This window comes from Bufo bufo, chromosome 3 (genome assembly GCF_905171765.1).
Source record: "Bufo bufo chromosome 3, aBufBuf1.1, whole genome shotgun sequence".
NCBI lineage: Eukaryota > Metazoa > Chordata > Amphibia > Anura > Bufonidae > Bufo > Bufo bufo.
The window spans coordinates 298,484,380-298,507,808 of record NC_053391.1 but is presented as its reverse complement, the minus strand read 5'-3'; the positions used below and the strand labels follow the sequence as shown (position 1 = coordinate 298,507,808).

The window sequence follows — 23,429 nt, the reverse complement described above, 5'->3', positions numbered from 1 at the left end:
AACAAAACACTAAACTCGTGCTGCTATCCTGGCCGACCTCCGCACACCGTCAGGACGAGGCATGACAGCTGGTTGACAAGAAAGCAGCACCTCTAGAACTATAGATCTCCAGGACGAAACATTCCCTGTGAGCAGAACTGTGAGTAACTTATCCAGAGACCAGGAGAAGCCAAATTCCTCCTCAGCTAGTCAGGCCCACACCAAGCAGAAGATAGAGCAGAAGACAGATACTTACCATATTCTCCAGGCACTTAGTATAGAAGCAGAAGAGATATTTATCCCTGCCATAAATTGCCAGAAACCTGCTGGGACCTAAGACTAATGCTGTATCTTGTATGGATTTATGCTGCCATTCAGTAAAGACAGGTTGGATTATATTACCAGTCTGGATCTCATTTACTGCTACCAAAGTTCCTCAATTACTCCTACTAGCAACACTCATTTTATTGCAAGTGAGCCAGGATTCAGGAGTCCAGCCGTACCAAGGTAGGAGACACCGTTGACACTACATAGAGACATTATCCCCACTCTGGCATTCCTCACCTGGTACGTGAGTTACAACACCTTAAAGGGCCCTGCAACAGTACCTTGCGCAAACTGCAATTGGCGTCACAAACAAACCATAGACTTTTATACACCTGACCCACTGCATAATTGGCCACCGTACCACGGTCCTGCTCACTGCATTTAAGTGGCTACCCCTGTCCAACAAAACCGGATCCAATAGTGTACCTCACCAGGATTTACCTTTGTGCCTTACTGCATGTACTTATTGCTGAGGAGTGTGGGGGGTTAAGCAACTATCCCAGATATCTCCACCCAGCAGAGGGGAGGGAACCGAACAGCCTTCCTCCACAGAGAAAGCATTCCTACAGCAGCAGGAACGAAAGTGTTGAATACAAGTTCCCAGGAGGACAAAGAGATTGCTGCCCATACAGGAAGCAGGAAGTAAAGCGGCGGCCATTTTAGGAAAGGGAAGAACAGCATTGTCTTCATTGAATGGTGGACAATCGTCTGCTATTAAACCTGAGTGAGTACAATTGTGCAAATAACCTTGCTAAAGACTGTTAATAGTTTGTTATCTGTCTGCCAGAGCACCATACGTCCCGAAATTGAGCAGTTGCAGTGACTCTTAAAGGAGCCATGCACCAATTCTGTTGCAGTCACCCATAGCAATCTGCATCTAAAATTGCATTGTAGCCAGTACTAATCCCTCTAATCTGGTACTGGGCATCAAGGGACATGTCTGACAACGAAGATAGCCCCCACTTTGACCGCAGCGATCCGCCAGCAGCAGCGGCAGCCACCTGAACTATGCCTCTCACTATGCCATACTATTTTGGGGCACCCTGGCTCCCAAGTTACTCAGGAGAACCCCATTCACTCAGGGAATTTCGTGATAAAATGCTAGCCAGGTTTAAGCTATATCCTGTGTCACAGGATCAGAAAGTGGAAATCCTAATTGGCCAGTTACAGGGAGCTGCGCTCCGGGAGGTCAAGTCCTGGCCCCAGTCAGAGCGGAAAACCGCTGAGCAGATCCTAGACCGACTCAGTACCACCTTTGAGACTAGGACCGCCTCTGAACTTAACCACCTCCGGACCGCTGTACACACAGACGCGTCCTGGAGGTGGTTGATTCATTCCGAGTGGACGCATATACGCGTCATCTCGCGAGACGCGAGATTTCCTGTGAACGCGCGCACACAGGCGCGCGCGCTCACAGGAACGGAAGGTAAGAGAGTTGATCTCCAGCCTGCCAGCGGTGATCGTTCGCTGGCAGGCTGGAGATGTGTTTTTTTTAACCCCTAACAGGTATATTAGACGCTGTTTTGATAACAGCGTCTAATATACCTGCTACCTGGTCCTCTGGTGGTCCCCTTTGTTTGGATCGACCACCAGAGGACACAGGCAGCTCAGTAATATGTTACACCACTACACTACACCCCCCCCCGTCACTTATTAACCCCTTATTAGCCCCTGATCACCCCATATAGACTCCCTGATCACCCCATATAGACTCCCTGATCACCCCCCTGTCATTGATTACCCCCCTGTCATTGATCAACCCCCTGTAAAGCTCCATTCAGATGTCCGCATGATTTTTACGGATCCACTGATAGATGGATCGGATCCGCAAAACGCATCCGGACGTCTGAATGAAGCCTTACAGGGGCATGATCAATGACTGTGGTTATCACCCCATATAGACTCCCTGATCACCCCCCTGTCATTGATCACCCCCCTGTCATTGATTACCCCCCTGTAAAGCTCCATTCAGACGTCCGCATGATTTTTACGGATCCACTGATAGATGGATCGGATCCGCAAAACGCATCCGGACGTCTGAATGAAGCCTTACAGGGGCATGATCAATGACTGTGGTGATCACCCCATATAGACTCCCTGATCACCCCCCTGTAAAGCTCCATTCAGATGTCCGCATGATTTTTACGGATCCACTGATAGATGGATCGGATCCGCAAAACGCATCCGGACGTCTGAATGAAGCCTTACAGGGGCATGATCAATGACTGTGGTTATCACCCCATATAGACTCCCTGATCACCCCCCTGTCATTGATCACCCCCCTGTCATTGATTACCCCCCTGTAAAGCTCCATTCAGACGTCCGCATGATTTTTACGGATCCACTGATAGATGGATCGGATCCGCAAAACGCATCCGGACGTCTGAATGAAGCCTTACAGGGGCATGATCAATGACTGTGGTAATAACCCCATATAGACTCCCTGATCACCCCCCTGTAAAGCTCCATTCAGATGTCCGCATGATTTTTACGGATCCACTGATAGATGGATCGGATCCGCAAAACGCATCCGGACGTCTGAATGAAGCCTTACAGGGGCATGATCAATGACTGTGGTTATCACCCCATATAGACTCCCTGATCACCCCCCTGTCATTGATCACCCCCCTGTCATTGATTACCCCCCTGTAAAGCTCCATTCAGACGTCCGCATGATTTTTACAGATCCACTGATAGATGGATCGGATCCGCAAAACGCATCCGGACGTCTGAATGAAGCCTTACAGGGGCATGATCAATGACTGTGGTTATCACCCCATATAGACTCCCTGATCACCCCCCTGTCATTGATTACCCCCCTGTAAAGCTCCATTCAGACGTCCGCATGATTTTTACGGATCCACTGATAGATGGATCGGATCCGCAAAACGCATCCGGACGTCTGAATGAAGCCTTACAGGGGCATGATCAATGACTGTGGTGATCACCCCATATAGACTCCCTGATCACCCCCCTGTCATTGATTACCCCCCTGTCATTGATCACCCCCCTGTAAAGCTCCATTCAGACGTCCGCATGATTTTTACGGATCCACTGATAGATGGATCGGATCCGCAAAACGCATACGGACGTCTGATTGAAGCCTTACACGGGCGTGATCAATGACTGTGGTTATCACCCCATATAGACTCCCTGATCACCCCCCTGTCATTGATCACCCCCCTGTCATTGATCACCCCCCTGTCATTGATCACCCCCCTGTCATTGATCACCCCCCTGTCATTGATCACCACCCCTGTCATTGATCACCACCCCTGTCATTGATCACCCCCCCTGTCATTGATCACCCCCCCTGTCATTGATCACCCCCCTGTCATTGATCACCCCCCTGTCATTGATCACCCCCCTGTCATTGATCAACCCCCTGTCATTGATCAACCCCCCTGTCATTGATCAACCCCCCTGTCATTGATCACCCCCCTGTAAGGCTCCATTCAGACATTTTTTTGGCCCAAGTTAGCGGAATTATTATTTTTTTTTCTTACAAAGTCTCATATTCCAGTAACTTGTGACAAAAAATTAAATCTCACATGAACTCACCATACCCCTCACGGAATCCAAATGCGTAAAATTTTTTAGACATTTATATTCCAGACTTCTTCTCACGCTTTAGGGCCCCTAGAATGCCAGGGCAGTATAAATACCCCACATGTGACCCCATTTCGGAAAGAAGACACCCCCAGGTATTCCGTGAGGGGCATATTGAGTCCATGAAAGATTGAAATTTTTGTCCCAAGTTAGCGGAACGGGAGACTTTGTGAGAAAAAAATAAAAAATATCAATTTCCGCTAACTTGTGCCAAAAAAAAAAAATTTCTATGAACTCGCCATGCCCCTCATTGAATACCTTGGGGTGTCTTCTTTCCAAAATGGGGTCACATGTGGGGTATTTATACTGCCCTGGCATTCTAGGGACCCCAAAGCGTGAGAAGAAGTCTGGTATCCAAATGTCTAAAAATGCCCTCCTAAAAGGAATTTGGGCCCCTTTGCGCATCTAGGCTGCAAAAAAGTGTCACACATCTGGTATCTCCGTACTCAGGAGAAGTTGGGGAATGTGTTTTGGGGTGTCATTTTACATATACCCATGCTGGGTGAGATAAATATCTTGGTCAAATGCCAACTTTGTATAAAAAAATGGGAAAAGTTGTCTTTTGCCAAGATATTTCTCTCACCCAGCATGGGTATATGTAAAAAGACACCCCAAAACACATTCCCCAACTTCTCCTGAATACAGCGATACCACATGTGTGACACTTTTTTGCAGCCTAGGTGGGCAAAGGGGCCCATATTCCAAAGAGCACCTTTCGGATTTCACTGGTCATTTACCTACTTACCACACATTAGGGCCCCTGGAAAATGCCAGGGCAGTATAACTACCCCACAAGTGACCCCATTTTGGAAAGAAGACACCCCAAGGTATTCCGTGAGGGGCATGGCGAGTTCCTAGAATTTTTTATTTTTTGTCACAAGTTAGTGGAAAATGATGATTTTTTTTTTTTTTTTCCTCCAAAGTCTCATATTCCACTAACTTGTGACAAAAAATAAAAACTTCCATGAACTCACTATGCCCATCAGCGAATACCTTGGGGTCTATTCTTTCCAAAATGGGGTCACTTGTGGGGTAGGTATAATGCCCTGGTATTTTAGGGGCCCAAATGTGTGGTAAGGAGTTTGAAATCAAATTCTGTAAAAAATGACGAGTGAAATCCGAAAGGTGCTCTTTGGAATATGGGCCCCTTTGCCCACCTAGGCTGCAAAAAAGTGTCACACATCTGGTATCTCCGTACTCAGGAGAAGGTGGAGAATGTGTTTTGGGGTGTCATTTTACATATACCCATGCTGGGTGAGAGAAATATCTTGGTCAAATGCCAACTTTGTATAAAAAAATGGGAAAAGTTGTCTTTTGCCAAGATATTTCTCTCACCCAGCATGGGTATATGTAAAAAGACACCCCAAAACACATTCCCCAACTTCTCCTGAGTACGGAGATACCACATGTGTGGCACTTTTTTGCAGCCTAGGTGGGCAAAGGGGCCCATATTCCAAAGAGCACCTTTTGGATTTCACTGGTCATTTACCTACTTACCACACATTAGGGCCCCTGGAAAATGCCAGGGCAGTATAACTACCCCACAAGTGACCCCATTTTGGAAAGAAGACACCCCAAGGTATTCCGTGAGGGGCATGGCGAGTTCCTAGAATTTTTTATTTTTTGTCACAAGTTAGTGGAAAATGATGATTTTTTTTTTTTTTTTCATACAAAGTCTCATATTCCACTAACTTGTGACAAAAAATAAAAACTTCCATGAACTCACTATGCCCATCAGCGAATACCTTGGGGTCTCTTCTTTCCAAAATGGGGTCACTTGTGGGGTAGTTATACTGCCCTGGCATTCTAGGGGCCCAAATGTGTGGTAAGGAGTTTGAAATCAAATTCTGTAAAAAATGACGAGTGAAATCCGAAAGGTGCTCTTTGGAATATGGGCCCCTTTGCCCACCTAGGCTGCAAAAAAGTGTCACACATCTGGTATCTCCGTATTCAGGAGAAGTTGGGGAATGTGTTTTGGGGTGTCTTTTTACATATACCCATGCTGGGTGAGAGAAATATCTTGGCAAAAGACAACTTTTCCCATTTTTTTATACAAAGTTGGCATTTGACCAAGATATTTATCTCACCCAGCATGGGTATATGTAAAATGACACCCCAAAACACATTCCCCAACTTCTACTGAATACGGAGATACCAGATGTGTGACACTTTTTTGCAGCCTAGGTGGGCAAAGGGGCCCAATACCAGGGCATTATACCTACCCCACAAGTGACCCCATTTTGGAAAGAATAGACCCCAAGGTATTCGCTGATGGGCATAGTGAGTTCATGGAAGTTTTTATTTTTTGTCACAAGTTAGTGGAATATGAGACTTTGTAAGAAAAAAAAATAAAAAAATAAAAATCATCTTTTTCCGCTAACTTGTGACAAAAAATAAAAAGTTCTATGAACTCACTATGCCCATCAGCGAATACCTTAGGGTGTGTACTTTCCGAAATGGGGTCATTTGTGGGGTGTTTGTACTGTCTGGGCATTGTAGAACCTCAGGAAACATGACAGGTGCTCAGAAAGTCAGAGCTGCTTCAAAAAGCGGAAATTCACATTTTTGTACCATAGTTTGTAAACGCTATAACTTTTACCCAAACCATTTTTTTTTTTACCCAAACATTTTTTTTGTTATCAAAGACATGTAGAACAATAAATTTAGAGCAAAATTTATATATGGATGTCGTTTTTTTTTGCAAAATTTTACAACTGAAAGTGAAAAATGTCATTTTTTTGCAAAAAAATCGTTAAATTTCGATTAATAACAAAAAAAGTAAAAATGTCAGCAGCAATGAAATACCACCAAATGAAAGCTCTATTAGTGAGAAGAAAAGGAGGTAAAATTCATTTGGGTGGTAAGTTGCATGACCGAGCAATAAATGGTGAAAGTAGTGTAGGTCAGAAGTGTAAAAAGTGGCCTGGTCTTTCAGGGTGTTTAAGCACTGGGGGCTGAGGTGGTTAAAATGCACTTCTTTGGAAAGCAGCAGCAGTCAAAGGAGACCTTGAGAGACTTTGCCCTGTCTCTGCAGGAAGCACTGCGAGCTGTTATTCAGATTGATCCCCGTGAAACTGAGGGACAAGATCAAACCCTCAGGGAACAGTTTATTGAAGGTGTCCTTGATGAATCCCTCAAACGTCAGTTGAAGATGCTTTCAGCTCAGCACCCAGATACCCCTTTCTTGGACTTTAAGGAACTTGCTATTGGCATTCTAGGGGAAAGTCACCAAGCTGAACCTCCTGAAAACAAGAAGGCAGGGCCCGCACTACGGCCTGCTACTCACAGCCAAATAGCTGAGCACGAAGATCAGGCGCCTGTTCCAGATACTGTAGCAGCTCTGACCGCTCAAGTCTCCCTCTTAGCTGAGACTATGGAGAGGATGAGGATACAGCTAGAGCGACTAGAACAGCAACCCAAGGTGGGCAAAGGAACTTTTGCAAACAGAGACTGCCCTACGCCCGGTCGACGTCAGCAGAGACTGCCCTAAGCATATCGACGTCAGCCAGTCAGTAAATTGCCAGACCCCGGTTATCAAAACACCAGGGAACAGTGATGCCTGCATTGTCAGAGGTATGGACACATTGCAAAGGACTGCCGTCAGTTAAACGGGTATCCCCTGAGGACGAGGACCGCCCCTCGGGAGGAAGAATACTAGGTCCCAAAGATCCAGCCTTTATGCCAAGGTATGTGGGCGCCCGCCCCGTGGTGGAAGTTGACATCAACGGAGTGAAGTTTTCTGCTTTAATTGATACCAGATGTCAAGTGACTACCATCCGCCAAACAGCATTTGACACATACCGAAACGGAGCCCAACTGATACAACCTCCTGAATCTTGGCTCCAGATCATAGCTACCAATGGCAAACCAGTGCCTATACTAGGTTATTGGGAACCTATCTTACAGATTGAAGATACTGAACTCTCATGTCAAAGAGTAATCGTGATTCAGGTCCCAGATGATGACAATTGCTCTGTGGTCCTGGGAATGAATGTACTCAGCAATTGCTACCCTGAAGCGCTGAAAGCCTTGAAGAAAACCCTACTGACTACACCACCGGAAACTAAATGGGTTATACACCAGACCATTCGAATGCTATCTGCCCAACAAAAGTTCAGCAATCAACGGGGTGAAATCTGCCGTGTCCGCATCAAGGATGCTTATCCTATCAGACTCCAGCCTGGAGCAGAGACTCTGATATGGTGCAAGACTTGCATCGGTGTCCAAAGTCAAGATTATCAGGCACTTGTGGAGCCAATACATCTTCAGGATCATCCCCTTGTCCTAGCCGCCAGGAGCGTGGTCATCGTGTCCCAAGGAAAGGTACCTATACGCTTAGTCAATCTGGGTGATGAAGCGGTGAAATTAAAAAAGCACTATCCAGTGGCCTGCCTATACCACATGCGCCCGCAGGATATCCTGGATTATCCCACTGCTGCGGCTCAACAATCACTCCAAACAGTGGAGGAAGCCAAAGACCCGCCAGAACAGCCCTGGTGGGCCGAACTACACATTGGCGATACCACAACCTCTGCTGAGCAGATCAACGGTGTGCTGGACTTAGTCAAACAACACCATCAAGTCTTCAGCAAACATTCTCTGGATTTTGGACAGACTTGCTTAATACAGCACACCATTCCAACCGGCACTCATCCTCCAATCAAAGAGAGATACCTACCAATTCCTCCTGCCATGTACCAGCAAGTGAAGAAGATGGTGCAGGATATGAAGACAGCTAATGTCATCCAGGATAGTCACAGCCCCTGGGTTGCTCCCTTAGTCCTGGTAAAGAAGAAGGATGGAACCATCCGTTTTTGTGTGGACTACCGTAAGATCAACAACATTACGCACAAAGATGCGTATCCCCTGCCACGAATTGAAGAATCCCTGGCAGCTCTGGGATCCGCTGCCTACTTTTCAACTCTGGATCTAACCAGTGGCTTTTGGCAAGTTCCCATGGCACTAGAAGATAAAGCAAAAACAGCTTTTGCCACCCCAATGGGTCTGTTTGAGTTCAACAACATGCCATTCGGGCTATGCAACGCCCCTGGGACATTTCAGAGACTCATGGAAAGATGTCTTGGACACAAAAACTTTGAGACTGTGTTGTTGTACCTGGATGATGTGATCATCTACTCTAAGACCTACGAGGAAAATTTACAGCACCTGGCAGAAGTGTTCCAGACTTTGACTCAACATGGACTGAAAGTGAAACCTTCAAAGTGTCCCTTACTGAAGCACCAAGTGAAATATCAGGGACATGTTGTTTGTGCAGAAGGCGTGAGACCGGACCCTGACAAAATAGCAGCAGTACAAAGCTGGCCAGCTCCCAAAACAGTCAAAGAGGTCAAGAGCTTCCTCGGATTTGCAAGTTACTATCGTAGATTTATCCCGCACTTTGCTCAGATTGCGGAACCTATCCAGGAGCTTGTGAAAGGTCACCCTAAAGGAGGTCAGAATTCCAAGATACCAGTGGAGTGGAATGAAGAGAGAGAAGCTGCTTTCCAACTGTTGAAAGAAAGACTTACAGAACCTCCAGTCCTGGGTTATCCTGACTACAGCCTACCATTTTGCCTCTATACTGATGCGAGTAAGAAAGGTTTGGGAGCTGTACTATCTCAGACACAAGCTGGAACTAAAAGAGTCATCGCCTATGCCAGCAGATCTTTACGATAGCCAGAGCGTAATGACCATAGCTACAGTTCGTTCAAACTGGAGTTCCTAGCCTTGGTCTGGGCCGTCACTGAGAAATTCAAGAACTACCTAGCTGCTACACCTTTCACGGTCTACACCGACAATAACCCGCTAGCTCACTTGAGCACTGCACGTCTGGGAGCTCTAGAACAAAGATGGGCCTTTAGACTGGCGAACTTCAACTTTACCATTAAGTACCGGACTGGGAAATCTAATGACAATGCCGACGCTTTGTCTAGGTTACCTGCCCATAAAGAACCAATTTCTACTGATGATCAGTGGGAAGATGTGGAGATGCCAATATTCTACTCCCGATTTGCCCGACAGGAGGCCCTACACAGTAGGCTCCCGACCTCTAAAGTCACTTGTTTTCCACAGACCTGTGATCCCTCACCTCCAGTTGAGAAAGAGCTCTGGATTAAACTACAATCAGAGAGCAGAGCCATTGGAGAACTGTTGGATTATTTTTACAGCGGGCGCATACCGGAGAGAATCCGACTGCGGAGAGCTGACTCAGAGCTAGTTAGCCTCTGGCGACAACGGAAACTACTCTTCCTACAAAGAGACCTGCTTCTCAGGAGAACACTTGATCCAGTCACCTGTGAGCGCCTCCACCAGATAGTGGTGCCTCGAAGAGATGCCAAGATGGTGATGGACATGCACCTGTCACGGAACCATGAACCAGACGTACAACAAGAGATAAGTGAAAATAAGAAGGCTTTATTGAAAATAAAGCTGTAAAGCAAAAGTCCAAAAGGATGGTGAAACCGAGCAGAGTCTTTGCGAAGCCAGAGGTCAGGAACCAGAAGGGTAGTCAGACGAAACCAGGATCAGGAACCAGCAGGGTAGTCAGACGAAGCCAGGATCAGGAACCAGCAGGGTAGTCAGACGAAGCCAGGATCAGGAACCAGCAGGGTAGTCAGACGAAGCCAGGATCAGGAACCAGAAGCAGCAGCAGTCTTAGAAGCATGTGAACACAAGAGGACCAAGCAAGGAACTGAAGCCACAGACCTCCTATATATATGAGCTAGGCATCCAGCTCCTCCCAGGGGAAGGAGGAGCCGCAGGGTGGAAGGCTACAAGAAACCCAGAAACCAAGATGGCCGCCAGCACATGTCAAACGAAGGAGAGCAGCAAGCAGGTAAGACCATGACAGTACCTCCCCCTCAAGGGCCCCTCCTCCGCGGAGCACAAAACGGTTTCTGAGGGAAGCGTGCGTGGAAGGCTCGGAGCAAGGCAGGAGCATGGACATCTGCGGAGGGAACCCAGGAACGCTCCTCTGGACCATAACCACGCCAATGGACCAAAAACTGCAACCGACCGCGGACCAGGCGTGAGTCCAGGATATTGCTCACCTCATATTCCTCACGATTGCCCACTTGGACCGGACGAGGCCGAGGAACCGAGGAAGTGAAACGATTACACACCAGTGGCTTCAACAGGGAGACATGAAACACGTTGGAGATCCGCATGCCAGGAGGAAGCGCAAGGGCATAGGCTACCGGGTTTACCCTGCGAAGCACTCGGAAGGGACCAACAAAGCGAGGCGCCAGCTTGGGAGTGGGCACTTGAAGGTTGAGGTTGCGGGTGGACAACCATACACGGTCTCCGACCTGGTAGGAAGGAGCAGGCGCTCGTCTGCGATCAGCCTGGAGTCTCTGGCGCTGCGCAGAGACCTCAAGGGACTTCTGGATCTGTACCCAAGAAGCACGTAGGACGGAAAGGTGATCCTCCACAGCCGGAATATCCTGGGGAGAGAATACCTCCGGTAACACGGCAGGTTGGAACCCATAATTGGCCATGAAGGGAGACGTCCCAGAGGAAGAGTTCACCGCCGTGTTCCTGGCAAACTCAGCCCAAGGCAGAAGGTCAACCCAATTGTCTTGGTGATCGGAGACATAGCAACGAAGGAATTGCTCCAAGGCCTGATTGGATCGTTCTGCGGCCCCATTGGACTGAGGGTGGTAGGCCGAGGAGAAGGAGAGATGAATCCCCAACTGGGAGCAAAAGGCGCGCCAGAACCTGGACACAAACTGACTCCCCCGATCCGACACAATCTCCTTAGGCAAACCGTGCAAACGGAAGACCTCCCTGGCAAAAATCGTGGCCAACTCTTGTGCAGAGGGTAACTTCTTGAGAGGAACACAGTGGCACATTTTGGAAAACCGATCCACAATCATGAGAATGACCGTATGGCCTCGGGATGCAGGGAGGTCCACAATGAAATCCATCCCCAGGTGTGACCATGGGCGCTCCCCGGTGGCTATGGGTTGCAGAAGGCCCAACGGAAGGTGCCGAGGGGACTTACTCTGGGCACAAACGGAGCATGCCGCTACATATGCGGCGATGTCGGAACGTAGGGAAGGCCACCAGAAACAGTGAAACAGCCCAGGACAGCTGATTCTTTCCAGGATGCCCCGCGGTCTTGGAGTTATGGTAGGTTCGCAACAACCGAGTGCGCAACTCCTCAGGCACAAAACATCTGCCATTGGGTCTCCCAGAGGGAGCACCAGATTGAGCCGCCAAAATCTGCTCACCCAGGGGAGAGGTCAGGCTGGTGCGAATGGCGGCCAGGATCTGATTCGGAGGTATGACCGAAGTCGGAATCGACTCCTCCCTGGACAGCTCGGAGTACTGCCGTGATAAGGCATCCGCCCTGATGTTCTTGGAACCGGGTAGGTAGGAGACCACGTAATTAAAACGTGACAAGAACAGAGCCCATCTGGCCTGACGTGGTGTCAATCTCTTGGCCTCAGAAAGGTAGGTCAGATTCTTGTGGTCCGTCAGGATGAGAACCGGAACCACCGAACCCTCGAGCAAGTGCCTCCATTCTTTAAGGGCCTGCACGATGGCCAATAACTCCCTGTCACCAATCTGATAGTTGCACTCCGCGGAAGACAGTTTCCCGGAGTAAAACCCTCAAGGAAGCAGAGGACCCTCTGGTGTTCTACGCTGAGACAGAAGGGCGCCTACTCCCGTCTCAGACGCGTCCACCTCGAGGACAAAGGGCAACCCAGGGTTGGGATGCGACAGAATCGGAGCCGACACAAAGGCGGACTTTAGGGCCTCAAAAGCTCGGATGGCCTCGAGCGGCCAGACCTGGGAATTACTGCCCTTCCTGGTCAGATCCGTGAGAGGCTTGGCCAGCATGGAAAAGTCCCTGATGAACTTCCGATAATAATTGGCGAAGCCCAAAAAGCGCTGCAGGGAACGAAGACCACTGGGCTGGGGCCACTGTAAGACAGCCGAAACCTTCTCAGGATCCATGGAGAACCCCTCAGCGGAAATGATGTAACCTAAGAAGGTTACCTGGGATCGGTGAAATTCGCATTTCTCAAGCTTACCGAACAGCTTGTTCTCTCGTAACCGTTGCAACACTCGTCTGACATCCAGAATGTGGGCCTCCATGGATTCAGAATATACCAAGATGTCATCCAAATAGACTACCACACACTGCTGCAACAGGTCACGGAAAACATCGTTGATGAATTCCTGAAAGACTGCGGGCGCATTGCACAACCCAAAGGGCATAAGCAAGGATTCGTAATGACCGGTCCTGGTGTTAAACGCGGTCTTCCACTCATCGCCCGCCTTGATCCTTACCAGGTTATATGCCGCCCTCAGGTCGAGTTTGGTAAAGACCGTGGCCCCTTTAAGGCGATCGAACAGCTCGGAAATCAAGGGTATCGGGTAAGCGTTCTTGATCGTGATGCGATTGAGCCCCCTGTAATCGATGCAAGGCCTCAACTCACCGCCCTTCTTTTTCACAAAGAAAAATCCAGCCCCTGCCGGATTTGCGAATGTGTCCGCGTGAAAGCGCCTCCCTCACGTACTCCTCCATGGCCTCATTCTCCGCTACCGACAGTGGATAGACTTTGCCACGAGGAGGAACGGCACCAGATTGTAACTCTATGGCACAATCGTATGGGCGGTGCGGAGGTAGGGCAACCGCGCGCACCTTATCGAATACATCCCGGTACTCCTCGTATTCAGGAGGCAACAGAGAGTCCGAGGAAGTACACAGCAACTTGACAGACCCATGGATGCAACTAGCCCCACACTGCGGTGACCACGAGAGGATCTCGACCGATCTCCAATCGAAAGTCGGATTATGCTTCTGGAGCCAGGGGTACCCCAAGACCACCGAGTAGTGTGGAGACAAAATAACCTGGAGGCAGACCGACTCTCTGTGAACGGCACCAATGGCTATCCCCACTGGAAGGGTCTCATGAGTCACGTGTGGCGGCAGAAGGGGTCTGCCGTCTATTGCCTCAAGAGCCAGTGGGGAACCTCGAGCCTGCAGAGGAATGGAATTGGCGGCAGCGAACACACTATCAATGAACAAACCACCGCACCAGAGTCCACCAACGCCTGGGTCGTCACCGAGCCCCCGACCCAGGAGAGGACAACAGTGATCAGTGGTTTGTCAACACGGGAAACCGGGGACGAGGAGACTCCACCCAAGATCTGCCCCCGACAGGATCTCAGGGTACGAGCGTTTCCCGGACGGTTCGGACATGCCAACTGAAAATGCCCACCGAGACCACAGTACATGCATCGGCCCTCGCGTCTCCGGAGTGCCCTCTCCCCCTCAGACAGGCGAGCAAACCCCAGCTGCATGGGTTCACCCCCAGACAAGTCATCCCCAGGAGGCGTGGGAGGAGAGGGAGGCACGGGTGGGACAGCAAACGTAGGCACCAATCTGTTAGAAGACCTCCGCAGGTTCTCCTTAAAGGAAGGTCTCTCCCTGAGTCTGGTGTCAATCAAAATCAGGAAAGAAATAAGAGACTCGAGCTCAACTGGTAGGTCCTTAGCTGCAACCTCATCCTTCAAGGCATCCGAGAGACCATGAGAGAAAGCAGCGACCAGAGCCTCATTATTCCAGCCCACCTCTGCTGCCAGGGTACGAAACTCAATGGCGTATTCAGCTACGGATCGTGAACCCTGTCTGATGGACATAAGGAGCTTCGCAGCAGAGGCAGCACGAGCCGGCACATCGAATACCTTCTGAAGAGAAGCAACAAAACCGGAAAACTCGGCAACCACCGGATTGTTGTTCTCCCATAAAGGGCTGGCCCAGGCCAAGGCCTTGTCCGAGAGCAGCGAGATCAAGAAGCCCACCTTTGATCTCTCAGTAGGAAAGGCATGTGGCAGCAACTCGAAATAAATGCCCACCTGGTTAAGGAAACCTCGGGACTGAGTTGGCTCTCCCCCAAAGCGCTGTGGAAGAGGGGCAGAACCGGTCATACCCCGAAACACCGCAGGCGCAACAACAGGTGTCGGGGTAGACTCTAGCACAACAACCGGAGCGGCAGTAGGAGCGAGCCCAGGAGCGACAACCGACCCATCGGCAACGGGAGCGAAATGAGCCGTGCGTTCAAGCAGGGTTTGCAACGCCACAGCGAACCGACCCAACAGGTGATCCTGCTGATCAAGTCTGGCAACCAGCGTGGGTAGCGAGGATGGCCCTGTACCGTCAGAATTCATGGCTTGGTCCTAATGTCACGGAACCATGAACCAGACGTACAACAAGAGATAAGTGAAAATAAGAAGGCTTTATTGAAAATAAAGCTGTAAAGCAAAAGTCCAAAAGGATGGTGAAACCGAGCAGAGTCTTTGCGAAGCCAGAGGTCAGGAACCAGAAGGGTAGTCAGACGAAGCCAGGATCAGGAACCAGCAGGGTAGTCAGACGAAGCCAGGATCAGGAACCAGCAGGGTAGTCAGACGAAGCCAGGATCAGGAACCAGCAGGGTAGTCAGACGAAGCCAGGATCAGGAACCAGAAGCAGCAGCAGTCTTAGAAGCATGTGAACACAAGAGGACCAAGCAAGGAACTGAAGCCACAGACCTCCTATATATATGAGCTAGGCATCCAGCTCCTCCCAGGGGAAGGAGGAGCCGCAGGGTGGAAGGCTACAAGAAACCCAGAAACCAAGATGGCCGCCAGCACATGTCAAACGAAGGAGAGCAGCAAGCAGGTAAGACCATGACAGCACCATAACCGGTCTGGTCACTTTGGAATCCAAAAAACAGAAGCCACCATCAGACGACGTTTCTACTGGATTGGCATGAGAAGTGACATTGAAACCTGGTGCCGACAATGTCCCACCTGTGCAGTGGCGAAAGGAGAAAGACATGATCAGCGAGCCCCCCTTCATCCAATAGTGAGTAAAGGTCCTCCTGAAATTGTGGCAATCGACCACGTAAAACTGGAACCCAGCAGATCCGGGTATGTCTATGCTATGACAATCATAGACCACTATACCAAATTTGTTGTGGCTGTACCTGTAAAGGACTTAACTGCAAAAACTACAGCTGCTGCCATGTGGAAGAGCTTCATTTTGCCATATGGGTGTCCTGACAAAATACTCACTGATCAGGGATCGGCATTCGAGTCTCAGTTATTCTATGAACTTTGTGCCTTATACAACTGCAAAAAACTGAGAACTATCGCATACCACCCTCAGGGAAACAGACTGTGCGAAAAAATGAATCAGACGCTGATCAACATGCTCAAGGCTGTGCCGCCTCACCAGAGGTCTGATTGGCCGTTACTCCTCCCTGAATTAGTGTACCTGTACAACAATACAACCCATTGCTCCACTGGGTACACTCCATACTACCTCATGTTTGGAAGACATGGCCGTCTACCCACAGATCTTGCCCTTGACGTCCCTGTGCCGGACGCTGAACCACTCCTTCCCCAATCTGAGTGGGTCAAAGAGCATCAGAAACGCCTGGAGGATGCTAAAGAAATAGTGGACTCTAAAATAGAGAAGGCTCAACAAAAACAAAAACAGGACTTTGATATACATGCACATGCTGAGCCCTTACAGCCTGGAGACCAGGTCTGGCTAAAAAACAATCACCCTCTAAGCAAACTGGATAGTCGCTGGGAGCATGAGCCATATACAATAGTGGCCATTCCCTCATCAGAGGTCTACGAAATCCAGAGAGAGGTTAAAGGTACTCAGCGAGTCCATCGTAACAGGCTTAAGAAATGCCTACAGGAACCTGTTCAGGAGCAGCTAAGACAAGAGGATACATCACCTGAGCTGCCATTGTCTTCAGAAAGTGAGACTCCAACAGAGTTGTCTTCCATGCTTGACCCTCTTCAGTGGTTCTTTCAGCCTCTAATCCGAGTCCTGATGCCAGTTGCAGAGACCACTGCACCTATGGAACCAAGTTCATCGGCTGATCCTCCTTCACAAGGACCAGACTCTATTTAAGCCCGCGACTACTCTGCATTATCCTTGCGGAGATCCCAACGGACCAACAAGGGTGTGCCACCTGTCCGTTATCGGGAATTCTCAAAGTAAATATTTAGCTACAGAGACTACAAGAACCAAGCCATGGACACATTTTGACTGGTAAAAAACATTTCCTACTATTTATTGTTGACATTTTTGGCCTTTTTCATCTCACCTTTTTGTGCCTGGACTTAATGGACTCCATCTACCAGCCAAACCATGCTTTCTATTGGATTACAAATTATTTTAGATTTTTGTGTTTTTCCTACTTGATACAAGTTATGCAACGTTACAAGCTTGCACCCAAAGAAAGGACTCAAACGTGTACCTGAGCTCTTTGTGACTTATACTGTTTAAATATTGCACTAATTTTGCTTACAGGTTTTATTCAACGTTCAAGCACTTGTGCCCATTGTATGGACTCTTTTACAGATGCCGCAATGTGAATTTATGCACTGTTTGTGAAACTGCACTAACTTTTGCCTTTAGCCAGAGCAGTAGCACCTTACTTTTGTGTGTCTTGACTTACAGCTCTGTTCTCTTTACACGGACTGCCTATCTGAAAGCTTAATACTAATGGTCTACACCTGGAGTCATATATCCCGGGTACCCAGGGTAGGACCAAGTGGTAAGTCCAGGCAGGTCCAGCAAGGGTAACCCCCCCGCTGCTTCGGGAATCATTAGAAGTCCTAGACTGCTCCTTCCCGCTTGTTTCATGTTCAGGATTGTTCCCATCCTGAGGTGTCTTATATCCAGGAGATTCATGGGATTATCATACCCTCCTCCTGTGACATTGCCAGAAGTATACGGAGACGATAAATAACTCCCCTTCTGAGCCTTTGCCTAAGGTACGGTACCTAAAACCTTAGAGCCACCTATTCTAGCTACCCCATAGTCACCATAGTGATCGTGCTTTAAGCCAAATTTCTCAGGCTTTGGTGCAGGAAAGGGAATATAGGATAAAGCCACCCTTTCATTTGCCAGTATTTTATTACACCATGGTGGGACTACAGAGTAAAGACACCCCCATGCTTCCTTTGGTGTTTAAAGGATCCAGAACACTACAAAGTCAGTCAGTAATGATTGCTTAGTGCAGTATTAGGTTACCTGGTTATACCAAGAGAAGGAAACTGTGTTGGACACCTTACTCTAGCGGGCAGGAACCTGGAGAAAGCCGTTTCATGTTTTTTCTATGTATGTTATTATGTGTATTTCAGACAGCCCTTTGTATTAATTTGGGTACCCCCAGAGCTCATTCCTCTCATCCCAAGCACAAGCCGAGGACTGCTTGATTCAAAGTAAAGGGGAATGTAACACCCAAGAGTGGGGTTACTAACGCTTTTACCCCGCTACAATCTGCTAAGTGCATTAATATTGTCATCTGATGTGATTTCCCTCATGTCATTCACTATTGTGCAGTTGACACCATTTTAAAGGGTTTCTATCACCTCGTTTTGACATAATTAGCTATCAGACACTAGCGATCTGCTAGTGTCTGCTCTACCAAACAATGCTATTATAATACCTTTGTGTGCAGCCGTTTGCCTAAAAAACAAACTTTTATTGATATGCTAATGAGCCTCTAGGTGCTATGGGGGCATCTTTTCAGCACCTAGAGGCTCGGTCTACTCTCACAAAATGCCGCCCAGCATGTCCCTCTGAGCCCGCCCATCTCCTCTGGAATGCGATCCTCCCTCTGAGCCAGCGGACGAATTCTCGTGCCTGCGCCGTGCGCATCTGTATTCGGCGCAAGCGCAGTGAATGTCTGACCGCTGCCTGCACAGACATCTCCACTGCGCCTGCACCGATGACCGAGATGTCTGTGCAGGCAGCGATCAGACATTCACTGCGCCTGCGCCAAATACAGACACGCACGGCGCAGGCGCGAGAATTCGTCCGCTGGCTCAGAGGGAGGATCGCATTCCAGAGGAGATGGGTGGGCTGGAGGGACGCGCTGGGCGGCATTTTGTGTGAGTAGACCGAGCCTCTAGGTGCTGAAAAGACGCCCCCATAGCACCTAGAGGCTCATTAGCATATCAATAAAAGTTCGTTTTTTAGGCAAACGGCTGTACACAAAGGTATTATAATAGCATTGTTTGGTAGAGCAGACACTAGCGGATCGCTAGTGTCTGATAGCTAATTATGTCAAAACGAGGTAATAGAAACCCTTTAAATGTTATATTTCCTTTATAGTGTTTCAGGTCTACCAGCAGGTGGCGGCATCGTTGGTAGGCATAGTTCTAATGCTATGGCCATTCAGAATGGAACATTCCAGTTCTGTTCTGCCCCCCTGCTTAAGGGAAGTGGAGTTTCCCACGCCCTGCAGCAAGGGAGGGAAGAAACCAGTTAGATCCGGTGTGTACCAGCTATCCCTGCTAGGGGAAGGCTGTGTTAGTAGGAGCTCCCAGAAATAGGGATCCCAAGCCAGGATCTGTCTCGGCTGAGACCAAAGATCACCAACCCCAGACTGAGCCCTCAGCCTCAGCTGGTTGACAAGCAAGCAGCACTTCCAGAACTATAGATCTCCAGGACGAAACATTCCCTGTGAGCAGAACTGTGAGTAACTTATCCAGAGACCAGGAGAAGCCAAATTCCTCCTCAGCTAGTCAGGCCCACACCAAGCAGAAGATAGAGCAGAAGACAGATACTTGCCATATTTTCCAGGCACTTAGTATAGAAGCAGAAGAGATATTTATCCCTGAGCCAACCCAAAAACAAAATCAATAACCCCAAAGAAAAGTGGGAGACACACATATAAAATATATGTAATTTATTAAGACATGATCAAATAACAAATACTATATGAGACGGCTAGCTTCAGGTCCTTTCTATAAATCGTGCTTTTTATTTCACTATATGTTCGTTGTTTTTATCATGTATTCATTGATGTTATTTGTATTTTCACAGTATACTTGATTGCTGCGATGGTGTAGTCCTTTTGGAGGCTTTCTTTGTGTTATGATACAGAATAGAATATGCCCTATGGAACAACGGATACTAACTGTCTACCAACATCAGAACATTCATTCCAAAATATTGTTGTATCCTGTATTCTATTTTCTGTATGGGTTGATCTGTGCGGTCAGATTAGTGGGTGACTTTAGCTTTAATGTATGGGTAGTATTTGTTTTGGCTCCTAGGCTACTTTTCTCAGGGCTTCATTGCACAGTGCACTTTATATGAGTTCATAATTTTTATGAACATCACATCTTATCACTTATATTTATTATCATTATGTATAATGATTTATTATTACTTCTTTGGCACATATGTATGCACATGAAATATGTTTCCAGTATATGAATTGACACTATAGGGATATGTGTGTGGAGGAGTTATTCCCTTTCCTTTGATGCGTCAGAATCCGTATCCCTATTCTTTAGTTGAGAGGGATTTAGTGTATTCACTTTAGTATATATTATGATTGTTATAATATTATTTATGGTCAGGGCTAGGAAAAAGTTGGCGTACGCAGAGAAATCTGCCCTGAACATAGTGGCTGAATTGTGCCAGGAGCCACGGGCGCGGGTACACCAAGGAAAAGGGGGCAAAAGACAATAGTTAGGTACAACACTTTATTATAAGAATTACAAAGCCAGGGAACGAAAGGCACGAGATATCTCTACTTGAGGATTGGGTATATATCTGGTAAAACAGGAGGACCGCCACCGCCCCATGGACCGAATGACATGGTCTGGCACCTGATGCCGAGATGCAGCGGAGGCCACCCCTATGCGGAACGAATGCCCCAAAATTACTTTGGGGTCATAACCTAGACCCTGGGAGAGGGCACGGATATAGGATATGAACTGAGAGGTGTTGAGAGGCTTGCCTGCGTGCGGCAGGAGCGGGCTGTCTGGCAGTGAATCTTGGATATGCGTTAGAAATTGATGCAGCACTTGAACCGGACACCAATTGTTCGAGGTCGGGTAGAATTTGACCTCCGTGGGGGGACCCGTCTGATTGGTTTTGGTGGAGGGTAGCAGGAGTGTGTAATGGCCCAGGCCCCATGACAAATGTAGCTTCAAAGGATGGCTTTGACGATTTGGGCCGGCCAGAACCTCCCCGGGCCTAAGGAACCCGTAAAAGGTAAGATACATGGCCGCTTTCAGAATCAGGCTAGTGGAGGGCCCAAAAGGATTACCATCCAATGACGAGGAGAGATCTCTAAACAACTTGCTAGACACTGGTTGCCTGTGGCTCACGGACCCCTTACCCTCCTTCTGAATACCCCGAAGGGTGGCTTTAATAGCCTGAATGAAAAAAAGGACCTGCGATGAGGAGTGGCCAGCATAGCGTGATGTTGTAGTCCGGCTAAATAAAGTCTGATGGTACTATATGACAGAGATAGATGTGAGTGACAATAGCCAAGAAGGCCATGATGTGGGAGGTTTTGGAGTGTTGACCCCTCGGATGACTCTTGGAAAATTTATCAAAAGCTCTTAAGCCGGTCTGATAATTCCTCGCCGTATTGCGTGACAATGATTTTGCAACCAGACCCTTGGCCTCGTCTATGAGCGAATCTAATCCAGAATGAGAGTGCTGAATTGGGGCACGGGCGTGCCTGACTGATCCGCGTTGGGCATTTCCAGAAAAAAAAAAAAAAAACGCAAAATTAAAACAGGAAAGAGCGTCCGCGGCTCTATTCTGTTCGCCTGAAATGTGGACACAACGCATGTGGAAATTGTGGTTGAGTGATAACCAAACTAACTTGCGCAACAAGGCCATGATCCTGGAGGACTGGGCCCTGCCTTTGCTGACAATGTCCACCAAGGTCTGACTATCCGTAACAAACGTCACAGACGTGTTAGACCAATGGTGACCCCAAACCTGGGCTGCCGCCACGACGGGATACAGTTCCAGAAGGGGGGAGGATTTGAGAGCTGCTGAGTCTGAGGCTAATTCTGGCGGCCATCCGGCAGCCAGCCAATGAGACCTGAAAATGGCGGCGAACCCGGAGGAACCAGCGGCGTCGGAGAAAACCATGGGGGAAGAAGAGTCCCACTGCGGATTGAACAAAGAAATGCCATTCCAGTCAGAGAGAAAACTGTTCCACATGACAAGGTCTGCAATGGCCTGGCTGTCCAGATGGACGACGGAATCCTGCTCTGGGGCAGAGGGCAGGAGACATAACAACCTGGAAAGGAAGGCCCTGCCTTGAGGCATAATTCTAGTGGCAAAGTTAAGCATCCCCAGCAAGGATTGAAGCTCCACCTTGGTCAGAGAGTGAGACTGGACCGCCTGGGAAATAGCAGAGCGGATCCTAAGCAACTTCTCGCTGGGGAGGCTAGCCTCCATCTTGACGGTATCTAATATGATGCCCAGGAAGGTGACCTTGGTGGCCGGACCCTCAGTCTTGGCCGTAGCCACAGGAACCTGAAGACGGGAAAAAATGTCCAGGAGTGTATGGGGAATGGATGAGACCTGACTGGGCCTTTCAATGAGAAGAAAGTCGTCCAAGTAGTGGACGACCATGGATAACCCACAGTGATGGATGAGAATCAAATGCAGGGCTTTGGCAAGTTGTTCAAAAAGCCAAGGGCTGCTCTTGGACCCAAAAGTAAGCCGGTTGGCGAAGTAGAATTTATCTGTCCACTTGATGCCATAGTACTTCCAAAGCTGTGGATGTATTGGAAGCAGCTTGAAGGCATTGGCGATATCTACCTTGGCCAGCCAAGCCCCGACACCTGCTTGTAGAATATACTGAATGGCCTCATCAACTGAAGAATATTGCATAGAATATTCCTCAGAGGGGATGAGCGAGTTGAGACTGGGGATGGAGGACATATGAGGTGCGGAGAGGTCATAGATGAGACGCTTTTTATTGGAAGATTGTTTTGTAACAAGGCCAATAGGATTGATACGCCATGACTGGAATGGAATCTCTAGAAAGCGACCAATGACGAACCCCTTGTCGACTTCTGCTTGAATGAGGCTGGTCACCGCCTCAGGGTCACTGGAAGCGGATAGCAGGTTGGGGCCCACCCAGCAGCCCTGGGGGAGCGTGACAAGACCAGTGTGGAACCCCTCTCTGCACCCATCCAACAAGAAGGCGACGAAGGGACGGCCAGGGTGGCCCCGCAGAAGCGCAGCCAGTAACTCCAAATTGAGGTTGGCTAGTCAGGAGTCTTACTGGGACAGGAAGGACGGGGATGGGCCCGAAAACAAAGAGAGCAAATGTGAAGCGCTCGGCAAGCATTGAAGGCACAGCCCTTGGCATTGAAATTATTACACACCTGGCTACTACCGAGGTACACAATTGGCCTGCCCAGCTTATCTAAAGAAGAGGAAGACCTGGAGGACCCGGAAGGACCTGGCGTGGGCGCTGACTGCGGATCTTGCACCGGATTAGGGCACCATTCGGTGGAATGGAAAATGGACTGGCAGATGGCACACAGAGGAGCCTTCAGACCCGCAAAGTGTCGGCAGAACAACTCCATGTCCAAGTCTGCCCATTTTGATATGAACTGAAATTGGTTCAGGGCAGCGGCGGCTTTGGCAGAAAACGAACGATGGTAGACGTAAAATGCAGAGCCGCCGTACTTGTGCCCCAAATCCGTAATCCGGTACA

General features: G+C 48.7%; 1 long non-coding RNA gene across 1 annotated transcript; it reads left to right on the top strand.

Moving 5' to 3' along the window:
• The first annotated feature begins 7,128 nt into the window (after window positions 1-7,128).
• LOC120995667 lies at window positions 7,129-19,662 on the top strand. Its single transcript, XR_005777645.1, has 3 exons — window positions 7,129-7,139; window positions 18,917-18,926; window positions 19,562-19,662. It is a non-coding gene; the product is annotated as an uncharacterized LOC120995667 (long non-coding RNA).
• Window positions 19,663-23,429: the final 3,767 nt, after the last annotated feature.